This window comes from Rissa tridactyla, unplaced genomic scaffold (genome assembly GCF_028500815.1).
Source record: "Rissa tridactyla isolate bRisTri1 unplaced genomic scaffold, bRisTri1.patW.cur.20221130 scaffold_63, whole genome shotgun sequence".
Taxonomy (NCBI): Eukaryota; Metazoa; Chordata; class Aves; order Charadriiformes; family Laridae; genus Rissa; species Rissa tridactyla.
In genome coordinates this window covers 193,491-200,990 of record NW_026529841.1, presented here as the reverse complement: position 1 = coordinate 200,990, position 7,500 = coordinate 193,491, and positions in this window count along the sequence as shown.

Genomic DNA, 7,500 nt, shown 5'->3' with positions numbered 1-7,500 from the left:
TAGACCTGGCACCCACACCCGCGGCGGCGCACCATCTCCCCCCCCCCCCCCCCGCCTTTTTTTTTTTGTTCCTCCACGCGGGTAGACCTGGTGTCCCCACGCGCCCCCTGCCTTTTTTTTTTGGGCCTGAACGCGGGTAGACCTGGCAGCCCCCGCGCCGGCCGGGGGGCGGGGGGGGGGGGGGGGGGGGGGGGCAGTTTCCCGGTCCGCGGGTAGACCTGGTGTCCCCACGCGCCTCCCGCCCGAGGGGTCCCCGTTTTTCGCTGCCTGCGGTCAAGTCGCCGTGAAAGGCGGCGGGCAGCGGGGCTCCTCCCCGGTGGGCAGAGCCAGCGCTCTTGGGGCTCGCCGCGGGCCGGGACGTAGTATCCCGTTTTACAGGAGGGAGCGGTGAGTCGCCTCCGCAGAAGGGCTTTAGCGAGCGTCCGCGGCGCTGTCCGGCTCCCGCGGAGGCAGGGCGAAGAGCGGCGGCGGCCGCCGCCGGCACTGGAACGCGCACGGCTGGGGAAGAAGGGGTCGGGCGGCGGCGGCGGCTTCCCAGCGCCCGAAGGGTCCGCTGACGGTGCGGGAGATGACGGGCGTCCGCTGACGGCGGGTTGCCGGGGAGAGCGCGGGCAGGCAGTGCGTGGTAAGCGGAGCTGGTGGCGCGGGGTGGGGGGGGCGGCGGCGGCGGCGCTTTCCTCTCCTCCGCCGCCTGAGCCGGCTCGGGCAGGAGGAGGGAAGCGGTGGGCCGGCGAGTGGGCGGGAGGCTGTGGAGGGGGGCTCCCGCTGCCTTGCGCGCGGGGCTGGGGCGGAGCGGCAAAAGGGACCGCCGGCGCTGCGGTTTATGGGTGCGCGGTGCCCACATCGCCCCTGAGGCGGAGGCTCCGGCGGTGCACGGCCAGAGGGGTGACTGCTGTCCGTGAGCGTTCCCAGGCCTCCCCCACGGTGCCGGGAGAGAGGGGAGTCGTCCTCCCCGTGGCTCGGCTCTCCCCGTCCGGGCTGGGCTGGGCTGGGCTGGGCTGGGGGACACTTGCGGTGTGACAGGAGGGTGAGGGCTGTCGCCCCACCGTTTCCATCCCTCCCCCCGCGTTTCAGGCCACTCCGGAGCCGGGAAGAGCTCGTACCCCTCGTCTTTGAACCTCCGCAGCCCGGGTAGACCGGTCGGCCTGTTCTCCAGCCCCACAAACCGGCCCCCCCCCCCCCGCCCCAAAGCCGTGCCGGGTAGACCTGGCAGATTGAGCGGAGATTGATTTTGTGGGCGTTTTCTTTGTTGTTTTTTTCCTCTCCTCCGTTGGTGTGTAGTCCTCCTCCGCCCCCGCCCCCCCCCCCCATTACCTGGCTTCGATTCTGTTTCTCGCCGTGCGAAGGAGGGCGGGTGACTTCAGCCGGGCCTGTGACCCGCTCGTCTTCCGGCAGCCCCCCCGGCCCGCGCCCTAGCCGCTGGAACCGGGCCCCGGGAGCCCAGGTCTCACCCCACGCGGCGGCGGCGGCGGCGGTGGGGCGGCAGCAGCAGCAGCTGCTTTCCCAAGGACGGGTGCCACGGGCAGAAGAGCGGCCCGAGGGCCTCCCCCCCCCCCCCCCCCGACAGGCACAGGTGCAGGCCGGGCAAGGACGCGGCCCAGCGAGCCGGCTGTAACAGAGAAGGCGGCGTTCTGGAGAGCGTTACAAATCCTTTGCATCTCTTTCGGGCGTGCACCGTGCACCCCCGAAACACACCCGCCCCCCCCCCCGGCCCTCCTCAGTCCACCCTCCACACCCCCAAGACCCCGTCTGCCACCTCGCGCACACGTGCGCGCAACACAGACGCGCCGACGCAGACGAGCGCCCCCCCCCACCTCCCAGGCCAAGACCCCTCACGAGTGGCAGACACGGGCACACACCCAGCCCACCCACACCCACCCCGCGCCGCCCCACGGCCGCCCCACAACTCACCCACAGGCAGGGACCCGACTGACCCTCAAGGACCACACAGGCCTCCGGGACCCCTCTACCCGCCAAGGCAGCCAGGCATCTGGGTCACATCTGCCCCACAAGTACTGCACCCGCGCTGCCCCATCGCTGCCCCGCAAGTTCTCCCCGAGGAATGGCGGGCCTCAGGGCCCGCCGTCTCCCCCCAGGGAAGACAGGCCTGCGGGTGCCCCCGGCCCCACAGCTTCCCCACCAGTGCCCCACAGCAGCCTTGCAAGTGCTCCCCGAGGAACAGCAGGCTTCTGGGTCACATCTGCCCCACAAGTACTGCCCCCACGGCTGCCCCACGGCCGCCCCGCAAGCGCTCCCCGAGGAACCGCAGGCCTCTGGGCCTGCCGTCTCCCCCCAGGGAAGACAGGCCTGCGGGTGCCCCCGGCCCCACAGCTTCCCCACCAGTGCCCCACAGCAGCCTTGCAAGTGCTCCCCGAGGAACAGCAGGCTTCTGGGTCACATCTGCCCCACAAGTACTGCCCCCACGGCTGCCCCACGGCCGCCCCGCAAGCGCTCCCCGAGGAACCGCAGGCCTCTGGGCCTGCCGTCTCCCCCCAGGGAAGACAGGCCTGCGGGTGCCCCCGGCCCCCCAGCTTCCCCACCAGTGCCCCACAGCAGCCTTGCAAGTGCTCCCCGAGGAACAGCAGGCTTCTGGGTCACATCTGCCCCACAAGTACTGCCCCCACGGCTGCCCCGCAAGTGCTCCCCGAGGAACAGCATGCCTCGGGCCTGCCGTCTGCCCTCAGGAAAGACAGGCCTGCGGGTGCCCCCGGCCCCACAGCTTCCCCACCAGTGCCCCACAGCAGCCTTGCAAGTGCTCCCCGAGGAACAGCGGGGCCTCTGGGTCACATCTGCCCCACAAGTGCTGCCCCAGTGCTGCCCCACGGCTGCCCCGCAAGCGCTCCCCGAGGAACCGCAGGCCTCTGGGCCTGCCGTCTCCCCCCAGGGAAGGCAGACATGTGGGTGCCCCTGCCCCCACAGCTGCCCCGCAGGGCCCCACAGCTGCTCCACAAGTGCTCCCCGAGGAACAGCGGGGCCTCTGGGTCACATCTGCCCCACAAGTGCTGCCCCAGTGCTGCCCCACGGCTGACCCACAAGTGCTCCCTGAGGAACCGCAGGCCTCTGGGCCTGCCGTCTCCCCCCAGGGAAGGCAGGCCTGCGGGTGCCCCTGGCCCCACAGCTGCCCCGCAGGGCCCCAGAGCTGCTCCACAAGTGCTCCCCGAGGAACAGCGGGGCCTCTGGGTCACATCTGCCCCACAAGTGTTGCCCCAGTGCTGCCCCACGGCTGCCCTGCAAGCGCTCCCCGAGGAACCGCAGGCCTCTGGGCCTGCCGTCTCCCCCCAGGGAAGGCAGGCCTGCGGGTGCCCCTGGCCCCACAGCTGCCCCTCAAGTGCTCCCTGAGGAACAGCGGGCCTCTGGGTCACATCTTCCCCACAAGTGCTGCCCCACAGCTGCCCTGCAAGTGCTCCCCGAGGAGCCACAGGCATCTGGGCCTGCAGTCTGCTTCAGGGAACGCAGGCCTGCGGGTGCCTCTGGCCCCACAGCTTCTCAAACTCTGCCCCACGGCTGATCCGCAAGTGCTCCCTGAGGAACCGCAGGCCTCTGGGTCACATCTGCCCCACAAGTACTGCCCCAGCGCTGCCCCATGGCTGCCCTGCAGCTGCTCCTCAGGGAATAGTGGGACTCCGGGCCTGCCTTCTCCCCCCAAGGGAAGACAGGCCTGCTGGTGCCCCGGCCCCACAGCTGCCCCGCAGTGCCCCACGGCTGCCCCGCAAGTGCTCCCCGAGGAACAGCAGGCCTCTGGGTCACATCTGCCCCACAAGTACTGCCCCAGCCCTGCCCCACGGCTGCCCTGCAGGTGCTCCCCAGGGAATAGCGGGTCTGTGGGCCTGCCGTCTCCCCCCAGGGAAGACAGGCCTGCGGGTGCCGCTGGCACCACAGCTGCCCCACAAATGCCTCACGGCTGCCCCAGCTGTGCCCCCCGGCTGCCCCACAAGTGCTCCCCAAAGCACCCAGGCGTCTGGGTCACATCTGCCCCACCCCAACTGCGCGCACACCGAGGCACTTGCACACGGGTGCACCATCTCCCCCGCCCCTTCCCATTCCCCCCTTCGCCTCTCACCCCCCCCAGCAGGCCTCTCCCCCAGCCCCAAAGCCCCGTCTGCCGCCGCACGCACACGTGCACACAACACCCACCCCACCCCCTCCAACGGGCCCGAACCTCTCGCGTGCGGCAGACGCAGACGCAGACAGAGCGTCTCCCCCCAAGCCCCGCTGCCGCCACCGAATTACCACCCACCCCCCCGCCACACCCCGCTGTCCCCCTTCACCCCCCCCTCCCCCGCCTCTATTCACCACCCGGTTCACTGCGAATCCGGCCGCCCCCTCCCCACGCTGCCCTCGGGCAGGTTTGCCACCCCCCCCCACCCCGCCCCGGCAAGGACGGCGGGAGACTTTAGGACCCAGCGGAGTCCCTGCCGGCTCCGTGCCCGGGCGGGTTAAGGGATTCCCGGTGGCGAGCGGGGATCTAACCCCGGCTGCCGAGTCTCTACCCTGCCGCGCCCCTGGCCCTGGCCGTGCCCGTGCCCGTGCCCCGGCGCTCCCGCCTTCCTTTCTCAGCCGCTCGCTCGCTCGCTCGCTCTGCTGCGCGCCTGCCCGCCCCTGCCGCGGCTGGAGAACCCACTGAACCCCCCCGCCCCCGCCCCCAGCACACACAACGCGCCCCCCCCCCCCCCCCCCCCCCACCTTACCGACCCAAAACCTACTCCGAAAAGAGGCACCGCGTGCCTGCCGCCCTCTCCCCGGCCCACCTCTGCGCCGTGCTCCCCGCCCGCTCGCTGCCCGCTCTCGCCTGCCTCTGCACCGGCACCCCTTCCCCGCCGCTGCCGCTTGCCGGGCAGTGGTGTGCTCGCGCGCCCGCGCAGGGCGCGAAGCCGCGGACCGCCACGCCCCACCCCCACCCCCGCCCCCGACCTGATCCGGGTCAGGGTGGCGGCTCTGCCACTGGCGCTTAAATCACGAACAAAAAAAAGTTGAAACTTAGTTTTTCGCCCACCCCAACCCCTCCCCCCACCCACATACCCCCCCCCTCGCCCGACAGCCCCCCCCCCCCCGCCCCCCCCCGCCGGGACGATCCGGGTCAGGCTGGCGGCTGTGCCAGTGACGCTAAAAACGTGAACGAAAAAAAAAGATCAAAATTATTTATCACCACCCGGTGATAAATCAAAATTATTTATGAGCCCCCGGCCCCCCCGCCGCCCCCCCACCCCCCCACCCCCCACCTGCCCGCACGCACTTGTTGGAAGGGAGGACCCGGGTCAGGCTGGCCGCTGTGCCGGTGACGCTTAAATCATGAACGAAAAGAAAAAACAAAAATATCACCCCCACCCCACACCGGCTGCCCGGTGTGCCCGGCTCCGGGGACCGGCTCGGCTGCAACTTCTACCCGCCTCCGGGGATAGGCGGGCAGGTCAACTTCGCTCCGGGAACCGGACCGGCTGTCAGGTCTACCCGGCTCCGGGGTCCGGGTCGGCTGTCAGGTCTACCCGGCTCCGGGGACCGGATCGGCTGTCAGGTCTACCCGGCTCCGGGGACCCGACCGGCTGTCAGGTCTACCCGGCTCCGGGGACCGGATCGGCTGTCAGGTCTACCTCGCTCCGGGGACCGGGTCGGCTGTCAGGTCTACCCGGCTCCGGGGTCCGGGTCGGCTGTCAGGTCTACCTGGCTCCGGGGACCGGACCGGCTGTCAGGTCTACCTCGCTCCGGAGACCGGATGGGCTGTCAGGTCTACCCGGCTCCGGGGACCGGATCGGCTGTCAGGTCTACCCGGCTCCGGGGACCCGACCGGCTGTCAGGTCTACCTAGCCCCGGGGACCGGATCGGCTGTCAGGTCTACCCGGCTCCGGGGACCGGATCGGCTGTCAGGTCTACCTCGCTCCGGGGTCGGTATCGGCTGTCAGGTCTACCTCGCTCCGGGGACCGGGTCGGCTGTCAGGTCTACCCGGCCCCGGGGAGCGGATCGGCTGTCAGGTCTACCCGGCTCCGGGGAGCGGATCGGCTGTCAGGTCTACCCGGCTCCGGGGACCGGAGCGGCCGTCAGGTCTACCTCGCTCCGGGGTCCGTATCGGCTGTCAGGTCTACCCGGCTCCGGGGACCGGATCGGCTGTCAGGTCTACCCGGCTCCGGGGACCGGGTCGGCTGTCAGGTCTACCTCGCTCCGGGGTCGGTATCGGCTGTCAGGTCTACCTCGCTCCGGGGACCGGTTCGGCTGTCAGGTCTACCTCGCTCCGGGGACCGGATCGGCTGTCAGGTCTACCCGGCTCCGGGGACCGGATCGGCTATCAGGTCTACCCGGCTCCGAGGACCGGATCGGCTGTCAGGTCTACCCGGCTCCGGGGACCGGATCGGCTGTCAGGTCTACCTCGCTCCGGGGACCGGATCGGCTGTCAGGTCTACCCGGCTCCGGGGACCGGTTCGGCTGTCAGGTCTACCCCGCTCCGGGGACCCGACCGGCTGTCAGGTCTACCTCGCTCCGGGGACCGGGTCGGCTGTCAGGTCTACCCGGCTCCGGGGACCGGATCGGCTGTCAGGTCTACCCGGCTCCGAGGACCGCGTCGGCTGTCAGGTCTACCCGGCTCCGGGGACCGGATCGGCTGTCAGGTCTACCCGGCTCCGGGGACCACCTCGGCTGTCAGGTCTACCCGGCTCCGGAGACCGGACCGGCTGTCAGGTCTACCCGGCTCCGGGGACCGGATCGGCTGTCACGTCTACCCGGCTCCGGCGGTACTTAGTGCCGGAGTGGCCGGGTAGACCTTGTGTCCGGAGCACGCACTTCCAGCCGCCGAAGGGGTCGCTGTTTTTCGTTACCTCCAGTTGTGTCATCGTAAGAGGCGGCGTGTTTGGCGCGCCTCCCCGGTGGGCAGTGCCTGCGCTCTTGAGGCCGTCCGGGGGTAGAGACGTGATTTTCCGTATATGGGAGGGAGTACTTACTCGGCTCCTAAGGGCTTCCAGCGCGAACGCGCATCTTGCGGGCTGACTTCCCGCTGAAAGCAGAGGTGAGGGGCGGCACCTCTGGCTACTCTCCTGGCAGACACGCGTGCATTACCGAACGAAATTTGTTGCTCCGGGGTAGGCGTCTCCCCGCTGGGCAGGGCGAAGAGCGGTGGCCGGCGGCGGTCACCGGCACTTTCGAATGCCGGAAGACCGGGGGAGACAAGCCTGCCGCGGCTTTCCCCCGGTCCTCTCGTGCTCAGTCCCCAGGGAACCGTGCTCCCGAGCGGGTGGACGGCGGCAGCCTCCCGCTCCCCCCCGCATTTTGCCTGATCCACACCCGCAGCCAGCGCCCGCTGAGGCGTTCACCCAGGGGCGCGCCGCGGAGGCTCCACGCCGGACCTCTCGCAGACGTCGCCTCCTCGCTCGCACGCAGGGCCCCGCGTCTGTCTGGCCGTCCACCCCCGGGTGGCGGTTGGCGCGCGCGGCTGTCGGCTGTCCCAGGACTGTGGCCGTGGGGCCTCGGGAGCGCTCTTTGCTCCCCCTCGATTCTCTTGCTTTTCTCTATCACCG